This window comes from Macaca fascicularis, chromosome 7, assembly GCF_037993035.2.
Source record: "Macaca fascicularis isolate 582-1 chromosome 7, T2T-MFA8v1.1".
Classification (NCBI taxonomy): domain Eukaryota; kingdom Metazoa; phylum Chordata; class Mammalia; order Primates; family Cercopithecidae; genus Macaca; species Macaca fascicularis.
The window spans coordinates 149,815,137-149,835,763 of record NC_088381.1 but is presented as its reverse complement, the minus strand read 5'-3'; positions in this window follow the sequence as shown (position 1 = coordinate 149,835,763).

Genomic DNA, 20,627 nt, shown 5'->3' with positions numbered 1-20,627 from the left:
TCTCTGTAACAAACATTTCTAACAGCATAGGTATCCACCGCCTGAAGTCCCCATTAAATCTTTTAACCAAATTCATTTCCTCTCACCTAAAAACTATCAAGTTTCAGATGATCATGCAACAAAGGTTTCAGCCACCTCCAGGTGAAGATACCACCCCTGGCCATCAGGAAGCTACCCTGCCTCCACTAGATAGAGCAAGGTGAGAGTTCCATAATCCCCAACAGGCAGGGTCTACACTCTAAGCCAGCATAAAGTGGTTACAGAAAAAAGACTATTGGTCCCTCTGCCTCCCATAAAGATTTACGGGGATCACATCTCTCAGTGGGGAGATGAGGCAGAAAAATAGGGTCTGGAGGCAGGGAACATACGCCAATTCACATTTCAACTATAACAGGAAATATTCTCTGTATAGGGCATATGCCATGAGTAACTTTGTAACTTTACTTCATCCTCTCCAATTATATAAGGCATACCCCAAGTAACCAATGGAATCCTCTAGGGGGTATTTAAACTCCAAAAAAATTCTGCAGCAGGGCCTTTGAGTACTCAGGCCCACTCCCACACTGTGGAGCATACTTTCATTTTTAGTAAAACCCTTCATTCCTTCCTTGCTTTGTTTGTGCATTTTGTTCAATTCTTTATTGAAGACACCAAGAACCTGGACACCCTCCACTGTTAACAACATGAGATCTGACTGTTTTTGAGTATGGCAATTACCCCCTTCTGTCTCTCTCACTTCCTCTCTTACCATGTGATACACTGGATCCACATTGCCTTCTGCTATGAGTGGGAGCAAAGGAGACCCTATTTGGGAGCAGATATTTGCATAATGCTTCCTGTACAGACTGCAGACTCATGAGCCAAAATGAACCTCTTTAATTACTCAGCCTCAGGTACTTCTTTATGGTAATACAGAAGCAGACAAATAATAGAAAATTGGAACTGAGGAGTGGGGCATTGCTACAAAGAGATCTAAAAATGCAGAAGTGGCTTTGAGATTGGGTAATGGGCAGAGGTTGGAAGTGTTTAGAGGGCTCAGAAGAAGATAGGAAAACAAGAAAAAGTTTAGAAGTTCTTCAAGGCTTGTTACGTGGTTGTGACCAAAATGCTGATAGAAATACGAATAATGAAAGCCAGGCTGATGAGGTCTCAGATGAAAACAAAAAAATTACTGGGAACTGGAGCAAAGGTCATCCTTGTTACACCCTGGCAAAGAATTTGGCTGCATTGTGTCCATGTCCTAGGGATTTGTGGAAGGTTTAAATTAAGAGTGATGCCCTAGGGTATCTGGTGGAAGAAATTTCTAAGCAGAAAAGTATTCAAGAAGTGGCCTGGCTGCTTCTAATATCATATCGTCAGATGCAGGAGAAAGGAATGACATAAAGTTGGAATTTATATTTAAAAGGGAAGCAGAGCATAGAAGTTTAAAAAATTTGCAGCATGGCCATGTGGTAGAAGGAAAGAGCATTTTCAGGAGAGGAATCCAAGCAGGCTCCAGAGCAACCACTTGCTATGGAGATTAGATGACTAAAAGGGAGCCAGGTGCTAATATCCAAAACAATGGGGAAAAGGCCCTAAAGACATTTCAGAAGTCTTCTGGAAGTCCTTGCCCTCTGTGATTGTTAATATTAAGTGTCAACTTGATTGGATTGAAGGATGCAAAGTATTGTTTCCGGGTGTGACTGTGTGGGTGTTGCCAAAATAGATTAACATTTGAGTCAATGTACTGGGAGAGGCAGACCCACCCTCAATCTAAATGGGTACCATTAATCAGCTGCCAGCATGGCTAGAAAAAGCAGGCAGAAGAAGGTAGAAAGAGCAGACTTACTGAGTCTTCTGGTCTTCATTTTTCTCCCATGCTGGATGCTTCCTGCCCTCAAACATTGGACTCCAAGTTCTTCAGCTTTTGAACTCTTGGACCTACATCAGTGGTTTGCCAGGGACTCTCGGACCTTTGGCCACAGACTGAAGGCTACACCGTCAGCTTCTCTACTTTTGAGGTTTTGGGACTTGGACTGGCTTCCTTGCTCCTCAGCTTGCAGTTGGCCTATTATGGGACTTCACCATGTCATCATGTGAATCAGTACTCCTTAATAAATGCCCTTTCATATATTCATCTATGATATTTGTTCTGTCCCTCTAGAGAGCCCTGACTAATACAGATTTTGGTAGCAGAAATGGTTCTAGAGGAACAGAATTTTAAGGATGGATATTTTAAATCGGTTTTGGGGTTTCTGGAGTTGACTGCTTAATCTGATTAGACCCAAAAATGTTAAGGACTCTACTTCGAATAGTATGGAGAGCACTGATAGTCCTTGGCATGAACTGTTCAGAGAGTTATGCAAAATAAGTGCATTTGATACTCCTGATTCACTGCTCTTGAGAGGCAAGAAATTTAGTGACTCTATACATATCTTTGACCATATGTGGAGCACCAAGGAATATTATGAAATTGGTGGGTTGCTCCTAAGTTTACACAGTGCTGAAAGAAAATGATGAGCTTAGGGATTCTCACTCCCTGCTCCAGAAGCAAGTACCGAGCCTCAAATCTTCTAAGACTGCCCTGAGTGAGAGAGTCTTATCTCCTGCAGACAAAGAGCTGCAATTGTGGAAGATCAGACACAAGTTCTTATCATGAAAGTGGCTGACCTGCAATGAAAGGTACATGCTCAGTCTTGCCAGGTGTCTACAATTTGTTAAGGTGAGGGCATTGATTGGAAAAGAATGGGACCCTATAACTTGGAATGGAAATGTGTGGGAGGATCCAGATGAAGCTGAGAGCACTGAGCTCCTACATTCTGATAAGCCTTTTTTCCCAGAGGAAACAGCCTCCCCAAACCCAGTGGTAGCAACATCCCCTCCCCCACCCACTCTGCCATCAGCCTTTTCACCCTCTGTCTGAGGAGATTAACCATGCACTGCCTGAGGCAACAGTACACTACCAACAATTTATTCTGTTAATCTTTTTCCCATCTTTCCTCAAGGAGTTCTCAGGCCTTTTACCAGGGTAACTGTGCATTGGGGAAAGGGGAATGATCAGACCTTTTAGGGAGTACTGAACACTGACTCTGAGCTGGTATTGATGTCAGGGAACATAAAACATCATTGTGGTTTTCCAGTTAAAGTAGGGGTTTGTGGAGGTCAGGTAATTAATGGAGTTTTAGCTTAGGTCTGACTTACAGTGAGTCCAGTGTGTCCCTGGAGTCATCCTGTGGTCATTTCCCCAGTGCCAGAATGCATAGTTGGCACGGATATACGTAGCAGCTAGAACAATTCCCACGTTGGCTCCCTAACTGGTAGGGTGAGGGCTATTATTGTTGGAAAGGCCAAATGGAAGCCATTAGAATTGCCTCTACCTAGAAAAATAGTAGGTCAAAAATAATATCACATCCCTGGAGGGACTGCAGAGATTAGTGCCACCATCAAGGACTTGAAAGACACAGGGGTCATGATTCCCACCACATCCCCATTCAACTCTCCTATTTGGACTGTGCAGAAGACAGGTGAATCTTGGAGAATGACAGTGGATTATAAGCTTAACCAAATGGTGACTCCAATTGCAGCTGCTATACCAGATGTGGTTTTATTGCTTGAACAAATTAACACATCTCCTGGTAACTGGTATGCAGCCGTTGATTTGGCAAAAGCTTTTTTTCTCCATTCCTATCCATAAGGCCCACCACAAGCAATTTGCCTTCAGCTGGAAAGGCCAGCAATATACCTTCACTGTTCTACCTCATGGGTATATCAACTCTCTGACTTTGTGTCATACTTTTGCTTGCAGAAAACTTGATTGTTTTCCCTTCCACAAGATATCCCACTGGTTCATTACATTGTGATATTATGCTGATTAGATCCAGTGAGCAAGAAGTTGCAAACTTACTGGACTTATTGGTGAGACATTTGCATGCCAGGGGATGGGAAATAAATCTGACTAAAATTCAGGGACCTTCTACCTCAGTGAAATTTCCAGGGCTCTAGTGGTTTGGGGCGTGTTGAGATATTCCTTTAAATGTGAAGGATAAGTTGCTGCATTTGGCCCCTCCTACAACCAAGAAAGAAGCATAATGCCTAGTGGGCATATTTGGATTTTGGAGGCAACACATTCCTAATCTGGGTGTGTTACTTTAGCCCATTTATCAAGTGACCCAAAAGGCTGCCAGTTTTGAGTGAAGTCCAGAACAGAAGGTTCTACAACAAGTCCAGGCTGCTGTGAAAGCTGCTCTGCCACTTGGCCATATGACCCAGTAGATCCAATGGTTCTTGAGATAGGGATGCTATTTGGAGCCTTTGGCAGGCCCCATAGGTGAATCACAATGGAAGGCTCTAGGATTTTGGAGCAAGGCCTTGCTATCTTCTGCAGATAACTACTCTCCTTCTGAGAGACAGTTCTTGGCCTCTTACTGGGCTGTGGCAGAAACTAAATGTTTGACTACAGGACATCAAATCACCATGCAACCTGAACTGCCTATCATGAACTGGGTGTTTTCTGACTCATCTAGCCACAAAGTGGGATGTGCACAGTAGAATTCCATCATCAAATGGAAGCGGAATATAAGTGATCAGGCTCAAGCAAGTCCTGAAAGCATAAGCAAGTTACATAAGGAAGTGGCTCAAATGCCCACGGTCTCCACTCTTGCCACCCTACTTTCTCTCCCCTACCTGCACCGATGGCCTCATAGGGAGTTCTCCATGATTAGTTGACAGAGGAAGAGAAGACTAGTACCTCGTTTACAGATGGTTCTGCATAATATGCAGGCATCACCTGAAAGTGGACAGCTGTAGCACTACAGCCACTTTCTAGGACATCCCTGAAGGACAGTGATGAAGTGAAGGGAAATCTTCTCAGTGGACAGAACTTTGAGCAGTGCACCCAGTTGCGCACTTTACTTGGAAGGAGAAATGACCAGATATGTGATTATATACTGATTCCTGGACTGTAGTCAGTGGTTTGCCTGAATGTTCAGGGACTCGGAAGAAGCATAATTGGAAAATTGGTGACAAGGAAATTTGGGAAAGAGGTATGTGGATAAACCTTTGTGAGTGATCAAAAACTTCGAAGATGGTTGTATCCCATGTGAGTGCTCATCAAAGGGTGACCTCAGTAGAGGAAGATTTTAATAATTAAGTGGATAGGATGACTTTTTCTGTGGACACCACTCAACCTCTTTCCCTAGCCACCCCTGTCATCACCCAATAGGTCCATGAACAAAGTAATCATGGTGGCAGGCATGGAGGTTATGCATGGGCTCAGCAACATAGTCTTCCACTAACTAGGTAATAATATTTTGCAGGGCTGGGGCAAAGTTCTCCAGAAGGTTGTGTATTCTTTGAATCAGCATCCAATATATGGCACTATTTCTCCCATAGCCTGTATTCACAGATCCAGGAATCAAGGTGTGGAAGTGGAAGTGGAACCACTCACCATCACCCCTAGTGACCCACTAGCAAAATTCTTGCTTCCTACCACATTATGATTTTCTGGCCTACAGGCCTTAGTTCTAGAGGAGGAATGCTGCTGCTAGGAGACACAACGATTCCATTAAACTGGAAGTTAAGATTGCCACCTGGCCACTTTGGGGTCCTACTTCTAAATCAACAGGTTAAGAAGGGAGTTACAGTGTTGGCTGGGGCGACTGACCCAGACTATCAAGATGAAATTAGTCTACTATTCCACAATGGAGGTAAGGAAGAGTATGAGTGGAATACAGGACATCCCTTAGGGCGTCTTTTAGTGTTATCATGCCCTGTGATTAAGGTCAATGGGAAACTACAGCAGCCCAATCCAGGCAGGACCATAAATGGTCCAGACCCTTTAGGAATGAAGGTTTGGATCACTCTACCAGGTAAAAATCCATGACCTGCTGAGGTACTTTCTGAATGCAAAGGAAATACAGAATGGATAGTAGAAGGTAGTCATCAATAACAACTATGACCATGTGACCAGTTGCAGAAATGAGGACTTAATTGTCATGAGCATTTCCTCCTTATTTTCTTAAGAACATGTTTATGCAGGTATACACTTGTACTAAGAAAATATCTTTATTTTCCAACACTATGTTGAATAGGAGTGGTGAGAGAGGGCATCCCTGCCTTGTGTCAGTTTTCAAGGGGAGTGCTTCCAGTTTTTGCCCATTCAGTATGATATTGGCTGTGGGTTTGTCGTAAATAGTTCTTATTATTTTGAGATATGTTCCATCAATACCAAATTTATTGAGAGTTTTTATCATGAAGGGCTGCTGAATTTTGTCAAAGGCCTTTTCTGCATCTATTGAGATAATCATGTGGTTTTGGTCTTTGGTTCTGTTTATATGCTGGATTACATTTATTGATTTGCATATGTTGAACCAGCCTTGCACCCCAGGGATGAAGCCCACTTGATCATGGTGGATACGCTTTTTGATGTGCTGCTGGATTTGATTTGCCTGTATTTTACTTAGGATTTTTGCATTGATGTTCATCGGGGATATTGGTCTAAAATTCTCTTTTTTTGTTGTGTCTCTGCCAGGCTTTGGTATCAGGATGATGTTGGCTTCATAAAATGAGTTAGGGATAATTCCCTCTTTTTCTATTGATTGGAATAGTTTCAGAAGGAATGGTACCAGCTCCTCCTTGTACCTCTGGTAGAATTCAGCTGTGAATCTGTCTGGTCCTGGAGTTTTTTTTTTTTTGGTTGGTAGGCTATTAATTATTGCCTCAATTTCGGAGCCTGTTATTGGTCTATTCAGGTATTCAACTTCTTCCTGATTTAGTCTTGGGAAAGTGTATGTGTCCAGGAATTTATCCATTTCTTCTAGGTTTTCTAGTTTATTTGCATAGAGGTGTTTATAGTATTATCTGATGGTAGTTTGTATTTCTGTGGGGTTGGTGGTAATATCCCCTTTATCACTTTTTATTGCATCTATTTGATTCTTCTCTCTTTTCTTCTTTATTAGTCTGGCTAGCGGTCTATCAATTTTGTTGATCTTTTCAAAAAAACAGCTCCTGGAAGTTCTGGCCAGGGCAATCAAGCAGGAGAAAGAAATAAAGGGCATTTGATTAGCAAAAGAGGAAGTCAAATTATCCCTGTTTGCAGATGACATGATTGTATATTTAAAAAAACCCATCGTCTCAGCCCAAAATCTCCTTAAGCTGATAAGCAACTTCAGCAAAGACTCGGGATGCAAAATCAATGTGCAAAAGTCACTAGCATTCTTATACACCAATAAAAGACAAACAAAGAGCCAAATCATGAGTGAACTCCCATTCACAATTGCTTCAAAGACAATAAAATACCTAGGAATCCAACTTACAAGGGATATGAAGGACCTCTTCAAGGAGAACTACAAACCACTGCTCAATGAAATAGAAGAGGACACAAACAAATGGAAGAACATTCCATGCTCATGGATAGTAAGAATCAACATCATGAAAATGGCCATACTGCCCAAGGTAATTTATAGATTCAATGCCATCCCCATTAAGCTACCAATGAATTTCTTCACAGAATTGGAAAAAACTACTTTAAAGTTCATATGGAACCAAAAAAGAGCCCGCATTGCCAAGACAGTCCTAAGCCAAAAGAACAAAACTGGAGGCATCACGCTACCTGACTTCAAACTATACTACAAGGTTACAGTAACCAAAACAGCATGGTACTGGTACCAAAACAGAGATATAGACCAATGGAACAGAACAGAGCCCTCAGAAATAATACCTCACATCTACAACCATTTGATCCTTCAGAAACCTGACAAAAACAGGAAATAGGGAAAGGATTCCCTGTTTAATAAACGGTGCTGGGAAAATTGGCTAGCCATAAGTAGAAAGCTGAAACTGGATCCCTTCCTTACACCTTATACAAAAATGAATTCAAGATGGATTAGAGACTTAAATGTTAGAACTAAAACCATAAAAACCCTAGAAGGAAACCTAGGCAATATCATTCAGGACATAGGCATTGGCAAGGACTTCATGTCTAAAACACCAAAAGCAATGGCAACAAAAGCCACAATTGACAAATGGGATCTAATTAAACTAAAGAGCTTCTGCACACCCAAAAAAAAAAAAAAAAAAAAAAACTACCATCAGAGTGAACAGGCAACCTAGAGAATGGGCAACAATTTTTGCAATCTACTCATCTGACAAAGGGCTAATATCCAGAACCTACAAGGAACTCAAATAAATTTACAAGAAAAAAACAAACGACCCCATCAAAAAGTGGGCAAAGGATATGAACAGACATTTGTCAAAAGAAGAAGACATTTATGCAGCCAACAGACACATGAAAAAATGCTCCTCATCACTAGCCATCAGAGAAATGCAAATCAAAACCACAATGAGATGCCATCTCACACCAGTTAGAATGGCAATCATTAAAAAGTCAGGAAACAACAGGTGCTAGAGAGGATGTGGAGAAATAGGAACACTTTTACACTGCTGGTGGGACTGTAAACTAGTTCAACCATTGTGGAAGACAGTGTGGCGATTCCTTGAGGATCTAAAACTAGAAATACCATTTGACCCAGACATCCCATTACTGGGTATACACCCAAAGGATTATAAATCATTCTGCTGTAAAGACCCATGCACACATATGTTTATTGTGGCACTATTCACAATAGCAAAGACTTGCAACCAAACCAAATGTCCATCAATGACAGACTGGACTAAGAATATGTGGCACATATACACCATGGAGTACTATGCAGCCATAAAAAGGGATGAGTTCATGTCCTTTGTAGGGACATGGATGCAGCTGGAAACCACCATTCTCAGCAAACTATCGCAAGAACAGAAAACCAAACACCGCAGGTTCTCACTCATAGGTGGGAATTGAACAATGAGAACACTTGGACACAGGAAGGGAAACATCACACACCGGGACCTGTTGTGGGGTGGGGGGAGGGGGGAGGGATAGCATTGGGCAATATACCTAATGTAAATGACGAGTTAATGGGTGCAGCACACCAACAAGGCACATGTATACATATGTAACAAACCTGCACATTGTGCGAATGTACCCTAGAACTTAAAGTATAATAAAAAAGGAAAAAAAAAAAAAAAAGAAAATATCTTCATTTTTTTTTATCATGTGACATAAGATCTATTGACTTTATATCAGCATTGAAGTGTTGTTGACTTTATATAATAGCATTATGTTAAGAATTAGTGCACTTCTGGTTGTACAAAGAATAGCTGTATTATGTTAGGTATAATTATGACCTTATTATTTGTGTTTATTTGAAGATTATGTATGATTTCAAGAGATGTGTATGGGTTCGAGTTGACAAGGGGTGAACTTGTGATTGTTGATATTGTCAATTTGATTGGATTGAAAGATGCAAAGTATTGTTCCTGGGTATGTCTGTGAGGGTGTTACCAAAATTAATTGACATTTGAGTCAGTGGACTGAGAGAGACAGACCCACCCTCAGTCTAGGTGTGCATTATGGAATCGGTTGCCAGCATGGCTAGAAAAAGTCGGCAGAAGAAGGTGGAAAGGGCAGACTTGCTGAGTTTTCTGGCCTTCATCTTTCTCCCGTGCTGGCTGCTTCCTGCCCTCAAACATTGAACTCCAAGTTCTTCAGCTTTTAGACTCTTGGACTTACACCAGTGGTTTTCTAGGGCCTCTCAGGCTCAGACTGAAGGCTGTACTGTCGGCTTCCCTACTTTTGAGGTTTTGGAACTCTAACCGGCTTCCTTGCTCCTCAGCTTGCAGATGCCCTACTGTGGGACTTCATCTTGTAATCCTCTGAGTCAATACTCTTTAAAAACTCTCCTTCATCTACCCGTTTAGTTCTGTCCCTCTAGAGAACCCCGACTAATACACCATCACAGGCCCAGAGGCCTAGGAGGATGGTATGGTTTCATGGGCCTAGCCCAGTGCTGTACTATCTTGTGCCACCTTGGGAGGCTGCTGCTCTGGCTCTAGCCAAATATCAAAGGGCTTCAGGTACAGCTTGGACCACTGCCCCAGTGGATGTAACCCATAAGCCTTGAGGATTTCCATATGGTGTTAAGCCTGCAGATACGTAGAATGCAAGAGAAAAGAAAGCTTGGTAGCTTCCTCCGAGATTTCAGGGGATTTATCGGAAAGCCTAGGTGCCTAGGCAGAAGCCTACCACACAGATGGGGCCCCCACAGAAGGATTCTACTAGGGAAGTTCAGTGGGGAAATGTGGAGTTGGAGACCCCATACGGAGTCTCCACCAGGGCATTGCCTAGTGGAGCTATAAGAAGGAAGGAGCCACCATCCTCTAGATTCTTGAATAATAGAGCCAGTGGCAGCTTGCACTCTGAGCCTGGAAAAGCCACAGGCACTCAACCTAAACCCAAGAAAGCAGCAATGGGGGCTGCACCCTGCAAAGCCAGAGGGGCAGAGCTGCCCAAAGCCTTGGGAGTTCACCCCCTACACCAACATACACGCAATGCAGGATGTGAAGTCGAGAGAGATTGTTTTGGACCTTTAAGGTTTAATGTCTGCCCTACAAGGTTTTGGACTTGCTGGGGGCCTATAGCCCCTGTCCTTTGGCTGATTTCTCCCTTTTGGTATGGGAAGGTTTACCTAATGCCTGTACCACCTTTGTATCTTGGAAGTAAATAACTTGTTTTCATTTTAGAGGCTCATAGGTGAAAGGAACTTTGCCTTGAGTCTCAGATGAGATTTTGGACTTGGGACTTAGGACTTTTGAGTGATGCTGGAACCAGTTAAGAATTTGGAGGACTATTGAAAAGGCATGATTGTATTTTGTAAAGTAAGAAGGACATGAGATTTGGGGAGTCGGGGGTGGAATGACATGTGAGGATGTTTGTCCCTTCCAAATCTCAAGCTAAAATGCGAGCTTCAGTGTTGGAGGGGGGGCCTAGTGGGAGGTGTTTTGGTCACAGGGGTGGATTTCTCATGAATGGCTTCGTCATGAGTGAATTCTTACTCTGAGTTCACATAAGATCTGGTTGTTTAAAAGAATGTGGGCCAGGTGCAGTGGCTCATGCCTGTAATCCCAGCACTTTGGAAGACCAAGGTGGGTGGATCGCCTGAGGTCAGGAGTTCAAGACCAGCCTGACCAATATGGTGAAACCCCATCTCTGCTAAAAATACAAAATTAGCCAGACATGGTGGCACATGCCTATAATCCCAGCTACTTGGGAGGCTGAGGCAGGAGAATCTCTTGAACCTGGGAGGCAGAGGTTGTAGTGAGCCAAGATCATGCCACCTCACTCTACCCTGGGCAATAAGAGTGAGACCCCATCTCAAAAAAAAAAAAAAAGAAGAAGAAAGAAAAAGAAGAGTATGGTTTAAAGACAGTTGCCTCTCACATAAAGTTCAGACCTATATCAGCCAGACATTATTAGGACATGGTTTCCACTTCCCCAGCCTAAAATACCCTCAACTCACTTGCCTTCTCCCTGTATATTAAGTTTTGCAAGATCCAGCTCAATTACCACCCTTAAGAAAGTCTTCCAGGTGACTCTATCCCCTTGTGATGTTTCCCTCCTTAGAATCCTTAATATACTCCCAGTTGGCCATATCCATTCTGGGGACCCTCAGTGATACACATTCTGATGCTGTTCCTGTGATCATTCCTGAAATTGGGGCTTCTGTCTCCACACACACCACACAAAACATGAATTCCTTGAAAGCAGGCAGAACCTTTTTTTTTTTTTTTTTTGGACTTCCCCAGAAGGATCTTACACTATTCGTTGAATATCTAATAGCATTTACTGAGTGTTTATTATGAGCCAGGCACTGTCTGTACTAAGCACATTAAATGTGCTAAGTATTATATATGCTCTACTTCATTGGATTTTCCCCAGAAGGTACCATTTTTATTCCTATTTTAAAGGGGGAGAAGCCAAAGTTTAAGACAACGAAGTAGCTTGTTCAAGGTTGCTCAGCTTGCAGGGCACAAAACTGAGGCTTAAATCAGGTAAGTCTGATGCCATAGTTATTTCTCATCCACTAGGTAGTGGTGTGTCTCTCTTCCTGGTATAGGCACTTTACATTAACCTTAATACACTACAAACCCAGGGTAAACAGAAACATTTATGAAACTCTTTTAGTTTAAATTGGGTTCAAATTTTCAAACTATGCCTAAGGATTTGAAATTTAATATATTGTGCCCCCCTTTTGAACTGTCTCACTGATACTTCAGTGGGTTTCTGATATAACAAGATGGTGGAGTGGTTGGAGGTTTCTGAATTCATATTTGGCATCATTAGGTTTTATAGTCTCTACAAGTTCTACACTATGAAATTTTGAATCTGAGATTAATGTGTGCTATGGTCTCCTCTCATTAAAGCTAAAGCTAGCAACAGCAATGCCAAGGCTCTGCAGTGTATACCTAATGAGAAAAACTTTTGTTAGCATTGACCCATCACTAAAGGCTCTTTCATCACACTGTGCATTGCAGACAAGCATTAGGTCTTTCTCACCCGAAATCAAATTTCCTGAGTGTGGCTGCCAATATTACAGACATGCATCCAAATCAGAAAATGTTAGGCATGTTATTATATTGCCTTATAGTACATTAAATTACCTATTACCCTATATTACCTTATGTTATGTATCATCCTTGTTAAAAATACGTTAAGATTAAAAATACAGAAGAACGAAAAAGGATAAGCATTATGTGAATATATATATATATACATCTCCAGCAGAATGAGTAAAAACAAGTGGCTACAGAAACCAACACTGTGAAAATGAGCATCAGAAGTGGGAAATATAAAACTTTAAACCATCATCATTCATGACTTCTACACCATCATTGTGGTGCTTGGAGAGTCAACTGAAATCAGCCGCATGTAGCGAATATTTGGGGTTAGTTCTCAAATACACCATTCTCCTTCTCACATTTCTCATTTCTCCAGAATAATTATACAAACTCTACTGCAAAGCCCAGAAGGGAAATTCAACTTTTATGAAGGAAACATGAAAAACCTTACACAAGAAAAATATGTTTAAATGTCTTTCTCCCTCACTTCCCTGTTTCTCGTTTATTTTAATTAAAACTCTCCATTTAGGGGACAAGTGATTTCATAACCTAAGAAACATAAACAAAAATTTACCCTTTACACAATGTTTTCTGGTCTTCAGTAAATTATTCCTTGCAGTTAAAAAAAAGCCATTGACAAAATTGATTAAATTAAAATGAAACAAACTGAATGATTTTTAAGATGAACATTTTTTACACTTGAAATTATTCCCTCATTGTAGTATATTGTGTATGTCCTTTCACTTTCATTTACACTTACATTACACACACACACACACACACACACACAAATTGTTTATTGCCAATATCTCTCTGAATAGCAGAAGGTCTAAGAGACCACCTTCATATCTTGTTAGCTGGTAACCTTTCAGTATTAGGAAGAATCACTTGTGTGGAGGCCTTTGTCTTTCTTTAATCCAATCCTCAACCCATTGGTTTATGTATCTTCCCAGACAGGAGGTGTATGCTGGCATATTTCATCCCCATTTGGCCATTTTAGAGTTTGGGATAAGTCAAAAAAGACACAATATTCTAAATGAAACAGAGGTTTGTAGCATGGTTTTAAAAGATTCATGCATAGAAAGATTGCTAGTGCTACTAAAAGATAAAACTTTCAGGGTAGATCATTTTTCTCATCAGACCATCACTGCGTGTATTATATAAAAATATCTATCTATATCTATGCATTTATAAAGTATTTCTTCCACACAATTACTGAGAGAAATTATATGATACACCAGCCCAAAAACTTTGGGGATATTCCTGGAAAATTATTTTACATACATGTAGCACTTCATCTTTTGCAAGCATTTTCCAAAGCACAGTCTCCTTCGGTTTTTATAACAGCCCTGTAAGAGTGGGAGAGCCAACATCATTCTCATTTTAGAGATAAGAAAATTCAGTATAATAAGCCCTCACTTAGAGTCAAAGCTGAGCAAAAAATCCTGGACTCCTAAGACAGTTATCTTTTCAGTTATCTTTTCGACTGGGCCATAAAACTATGCTTTATTCTTCTTTCATTTAAAAAAAAATACTCACAAATGTACTCATTATAAACAAATTGTGGTTTTGAATTCTATAAATAAAGGTGGAAATATAAAGTCTTCCTTTCACTCTAAAGGGCTACAACCTAGTAATATCTATAATCATTTGTATGAAACATTTACACTCTAGTTAGTTACGTGTATGTCTTAGAATTGGTAGTCACTAAACTACTCCCTGCAGATCAAACCTGGTCTGCCATTTTGGTTGGTTTTTGCTTTTGTTTTGTTTTGTTTTTCTTTTCTTTTTAACAGTCTGAAAGGTTACAATTGTTTTTACATTTTTAAATAGTTGAAAAACCACAAAAGAGAAAGACTATTTCATCACAAGTGAAAATTACATGAAATTCAAATTTCAGAGTCCATAAAGTTTACTGGAACACAGCAATGCTCATTCATTTACATATTGCTTTTGCTTTGCTAACCATTTGAGTAGTTACAACAGAGATTACATATCTCAAAAGCCTAAAATATTTATTATCTAACCTGTTATAGGAAAGGTTTGCCAAACCCGTTATAAAGCATCCCTTTTTTTTAATTCATACCAAATTATCTTTTTTTCATCAGGAAACAGGTGAATGCCCACATTTGGAACACCCTTTATGGAACACTCAGAGTATTTCTGTCCTTAGAAAGGCAGGTGAAAGTGGAGAGACCTTTTCTGGGAATATGATTATCTGGCTAAGAACCATAGAACATTCTATATGACACAGAAATCATATAGTGGGTCATTTAGAAAGTTCCAGAACCTAACCAGCGCTGTTATGTAGAGAAGGAACTACATACAGAATGGAGGTAATATAGGAAATTTTAACAGCCTGTACCTGGAAATATCTTCCCTGTTATTCAGAGTAGCAGCATGGAAACACTTTTCCAAAACAGAACAGAGAAGTTCCTGTAATTCCTTGCTTCTATGACAAAATATCTTCAGGGACAGATGTCCCCACCTCTCTTTCCCGAAATCTACTAAAATTACAGAACATCCAAGTAACTCTTCAGAACACTAGGCCCAATTACCTCTGGACTTGGGCCCAGTGCAAGTCACAACACATAACAAATTGAAATTTCAGACCATACCCTCAAACTTCTGGCCCAGGCTGTTAAAGCAACCAATACACCTGTTAAAGATATAATGGCAAGTTGCCATGTTTTGCAGTAGTCAGAAGTTCAGTGTCATGTAAAAGACTTTTGTCCCTGGTGCTAAGATAATGAGCTTGTTCCTTCTTGATGATTTATGGGATGCAGATGAGAAACTGGCTGATTGAGGCTTTGGAAGATGAAAGTTTTCCGCTCTTGGCAGTAGTACCAGTACCCTGGAGAACGTGGTTTAACTGCTCCAGTTCCATTACTGCCATCAGAAAAAGTCAAATAACAAATTATGCCAGGTGAATATAAATAATACTCATTTTGTTCAATTTGCTACCTGCAATAGGACTAGAAAACACTCTGAACTTCTTTGCAAATCCAAACCATAGTATTCTGATACCTAGTTACTGATATGCACCAGGGTCTTGTTTGTGCAGGGCGACCAACTGGTCCCTAAATTATTACCCGTCCTTCAGTCTTTGTCTTAAATGCTTGTATTTAGGCCTCTACATTTGCTGCCTATTAGCCATAAGCCTAACTTTTCCTCCTACCTGCTTAATGTTCCTCAATAAACAATTAAATTTGCTTTCAAGATGCAGATATTATATATCTGAGGTTAATAAGTACTATGTTATATTATGGACTTTGCTTCAAATAAATATTAAATAAATCCTTCTGTCCAATATAACAACCACCAGTCATATGAAACTATTTAAATTAATTAACATTAAAGTTTTAGATTTACTTCTTCAGCCATACTAGCATATCCCAAGGACTCAATATTCATATGTGGTCTGTGGATAACATATTGAACAGTGCAGATAGAGAATATTTTCATCACTGCAGAAAGTTCTATGAGACAGTTCTGCTCTACACCTTAACCCACAAAAGTAAAATTATCTTTTAAGCTCACTCTTTTTATCTACCTGTTCTCACAATTCAATGCAAAGCTTTCATCTTTTTTTCTACCTTTGAAAAAAAAAAAAAAACTAAGGACTAGAAGGAAACTAATATGTTTTGAGTGTCTGTCACGTGCGAGGCATGGGCCCTTAGTTCAAACAAATAATTTCATTTAGTTCTCTCAAAGTAATCTAAGAGTTTCTTTATTTCCAGGTCCACTCTCTCTGAGGCCCCTGGCCTAGAACATGTCCACAGTTATCTCTTTACTAATTATTTTTCTTATTAAACCAACACCTACTGACACCTATAGTGTTTCTGGAATAGTTCTAGAAGTTGCTTTTCCCTGGCACTGGTCCTAAGAATCCTATTTTCTCAAGTTTTGTTCTCTTTGCCTTTCTCAGAAATTTCCACAACTCCTCCTCTTGGAATGAGTGTAGCCCACTTTCTCACTGAGTATCTTCCCACAGTTTTTCTTTAACAACTCATAGTGATTCCCAAACCTGCCTGCTGTCCATCTTAATCCTCAGCCCATGGCTTGTGAAAACAGTCACTCCTGCTGCCAAAATTGCAAGGGAGATCTAAATATCCCCCACTAGTTTTCATAATACCATTTGAAATTCAAAATTTACATATGAATATTAAAAGACAATAACTGTACATTCACTGGTCTAAGAAAGTCTTATTTAAATATTGAACATATATTGAATATATATTTGTATTAATCCATTCTCACACTGCTATAAAGACATACATAAGACTGGGTACTTTATGAATAAAAGAGGTTTAATTGACTCCCAGTTCCACAAGCTGTACAGGAAGCATGGCTGGGGAAGCCTTAGGAAACTTACAATAGTGGTGGAAGGCAAAGGGGAAGCAAGCACCATCCTCACATGGTGGAGCAAGAGAGACAGAGTTAAGGTGGAAGTGCTATACACTTTCAAGCAACCAGATCTCATGAGAACTTTATCACGAGACAGCACTAGGCTGATGGTGCTAAACCATTAGAAACTGCCCTCATGATCCAATCACCTCCCACTGGCCCTCTTCCTACACTCAGGATCACAATTCAACATGAGATTTGCACACGGACACAGAGCCAAATCATATCATTCCACCCCCGGCACCTCCCAAATCTCATGTGCTTCTCACATTTCAAAACACAACTATGCCTTGCCAACATTCTCCAAAGTCTTAACTCATTCCAGCATTAACTCAAAAGTCCAACTCCAAAGTCTCATCTAAGGCAAGTCTCTTCTGCCTATGAGCCTGTAAAATCAAAAACAAGTTAGTTACTTTCAAGACACAATGGGGTTATAGGCATTGGGTAAATGCTTTCATTCTAAAAGGGAGAAAGTGGCCAAAACAAAGGGGATACAGGCCCCATGCAAGTCTGAAACCCAGCAGCGTGGTCATTAAATCTTAAACCTCAAAAATAATCTCCTTTGACTCCATGTCTCAGATCCAGGGCACACTGATGCAAGGGATGGGTAGCTCCACTCCCTGGTTTCACAGGGTGCAGCCCCTGTGGCTGCTTTCACAGGCTGGCATTGGGTACCTGCAGCTTTTTCAGGCATGCAGTACAAGCTGTTGGTGGATCAGTCATTCTGGGGTCTGGAGGACAGTGACCCTCTTCTCACAGCTCCACTAGGCAGTACCCCAGTGGGGACTCTATCTGGGGGCTCCAACCCCACATTTCCCTTACATGCTACCCTAATAGATGTTCTCCATGAGGATTCCACCCCTGCAGCAGACTTCTGCCTGGGAATCCAGGCATTTCTGAAAATCCTCTGAAATCTAGGTGGAAGCTCCCAAGCCTCAATTCTCACTCTCTATGCACCTGCAGACCCAACACCATGTGGAAGCCACTGAGGCTTGAGGCTTGCACTCTCTAAGTAATGGCTCAAGCTGTATCTTGGCCTATATTAACCATAGCTGGAGCTGGAGCAGCCACAATGGAGGGCACCATGTCCCAAGGCTGCACAGAGCAGCAGGGCCCCTGGCCTGGCCCATGAAGCCATTTTTCCTTCCTAGGCCTTCAGGCCTGTGATGGGAGGGGCTTCCACAAAGATCTCCAAAATGTCTTGAGGCATTTTTCCCATTGTCTTGGCTATTAACATTTGGCTCCTCTTTATTTAAATTTCTGCAGCCAGCTTAAATTCTTTCCCAGAAAATGGGTTTTTCTTTTCTACTACGTGGTCAAGCTGCAAATTTTCCAAACTTTTATGCCCTGCTTCCCTTTTAAATATAAGTTCCAATTTCAGACCATCTCTTTGTGAATGCACACGAGCGTATGCTATTAGAAGCAGCCAGGCCACATCTTGAATGCTTTGCTGATTAGAAATTTTGTCCACCAGATGCCCTAAGTCATGTCTCTCAAGTTAAAACTTAAGTCAATCTCTAGGGCAGGGGCAAAATGCCACCAGTCTTTTTGCTAAAGCATAGCACGAGTGACCTTTACTCCAGTTCCCAATAAATTCCTCATCTCCATCTGAGACCTCCTCAACCTGGACTTCACTGTCAATATCAGTATCAGCATTTTGGTCACAACCACTCAACAAATCTCTAGAAAGCCCCAAACTTTGCCTTATCTTCCTATCTTCTGAGCCCTCCAAACTGTTCCAACCTCTGCCCATTTTAGGTATCATTATAGCAATGCCCAATTTCTCTGGTACCAAATTTCTGTATAAGACCATTCTCACACTGTTATAAAGACATACCTGAGACTGGGTAATTTATGAATAAAAGAGGTTTAATTGACCCCTAGTTCCACAGGCTGTACAGGAAGCATGACTGGGGAGGCCTTAGGAAACTTAACAATCATGGTGGGAGGAGAGGGGAAAGCAAGCACCATACTCACATGGTAAGGCAGGAGAGAGAGAGAGAGAATTAAGGGGGAAGTGCTACACACTTTCGAGCAACCGGATCTCATGAGAACTCTACCATGAAACAGCACTAGGGGGATGGTGCTAAACCGTTAGAAACCACCCTCATGATTCAACACCTCCCAACAGATCCCGCCTCCAAAACTCAGGATGACAATTCAACATGAAATTTGAGTAGGGACACAGAGCCAAACCATATCGATATTGAATACTGAATTAAATATATTTCAATATTGAATTCAATATTTTTAATATTGAAGGCTGTGGCACCTCAGCTTCAATGAGTCTTCAGAAATAAGTAATATTTTATTAGAAATATTTTGAATCTGGCCAAGTTCAGTGGCTTACACCTGTAATCCTAGCACTTTGGGAGGCTCAAGTGGAAGGATCACTTCATCCTAGGAGTTAGAGATCAGCCCTGGCAACATAGTGAGACCCCATCTCTACAAAAAAAAAAAAAAGAAAATTAGCTGGGCATGGTGGTATGCACCTGTGGTCCCAGCTACTTGGGAAAGTGAGATGGGAGGATCACTTGAGCTTGGGAGGTTGAGGCTGCAGTGAGCCACAATCGCACTCCACTGCACTCCAGCCTGGGTGACAGAGTAAGAATCTGTCTCAAAAAAATACATATTATATATATACACATGCATATTTTATATATGTATATACCTATTTTATATGTATAAATACACACACACACATATACACATAGAAACTTTCATGCAAAGTGTACTAGAAACAGTAATAGATAAAAGACAGCCGCCAATTCTTTGACATGCCTCCATCCAGAAGTGGTGTGTGCTTCTCTTTCCCTTGGATAGGGCTGACTAGAACTGCTTTAACCAATGAAGGCTGATGGAAGTCATGTAATGCCAGTTCCAGGCTTAGACTTTAAGAGAGCAGGCAGCTTCAACTTTGGTGTCTCTTGGTAGCTGAGTCACCCCATAAGAATTCTGACAACCTGCTGGAGAGACCACCTGAGAAGTACATAGAGAGACCACCTGAGGGTACATGGAGAGGGAGCTCAGCTTTCCAGGTGTCCATCAAGGTGCCAGGATGTAAGGTGAACTCATTTTGGACCCTCTGGATGAATCCAGCCACCAGTTATATACCACCCAGTGACCAGAGTCTCTGCCATGTGGAGCAGAATAGCAAAGGCACATTTTACCAAATTCCTGTCCCAGAAAATCATAACAGATAATAAAATAAATTTGTTTAAGCTATTAAGTTTTAAAGTAGTTTATTAGGCAATAATAGATAACCAGAGCTTAGGGCAACAAATTAGCTGGTATGACAGGCTACCATCCTCACCGGACATGTTTCAGGACGGTCCTCTAACAGAATCATGAGGAGGTGAGAGACAGCCAGACCCACTTCATGGAAAGCATAAGTCATAGAAGCATATGCTGCTACTGGTAAGATAAAAATGGTTTGGGTGAGGAAGAAGAAAGAAATCCCACTGGTTTTCCCTGGTTGCTCTATCCCAGAATTCTACCTGCACACTCTCCAACTGTTAATAAATGGCCTGTTATTAATATTTTGAATTTACTTGATTATCTCCCCACTGGGCTGAAAGTTTCCTGAAATCAGGGATCCCTTGCCTAGATCCTCAGCATCTAGAGAAAATATCGCAAATGAGTTATGACAGGTTTCAGTTTCTAGTCTAGCCCTGCTATTCTCTAGTGATGTAGCCTCAGGCAACTTAACCTCCCTGTACCTCAGTTTTGTCATCTATAAAATAGGG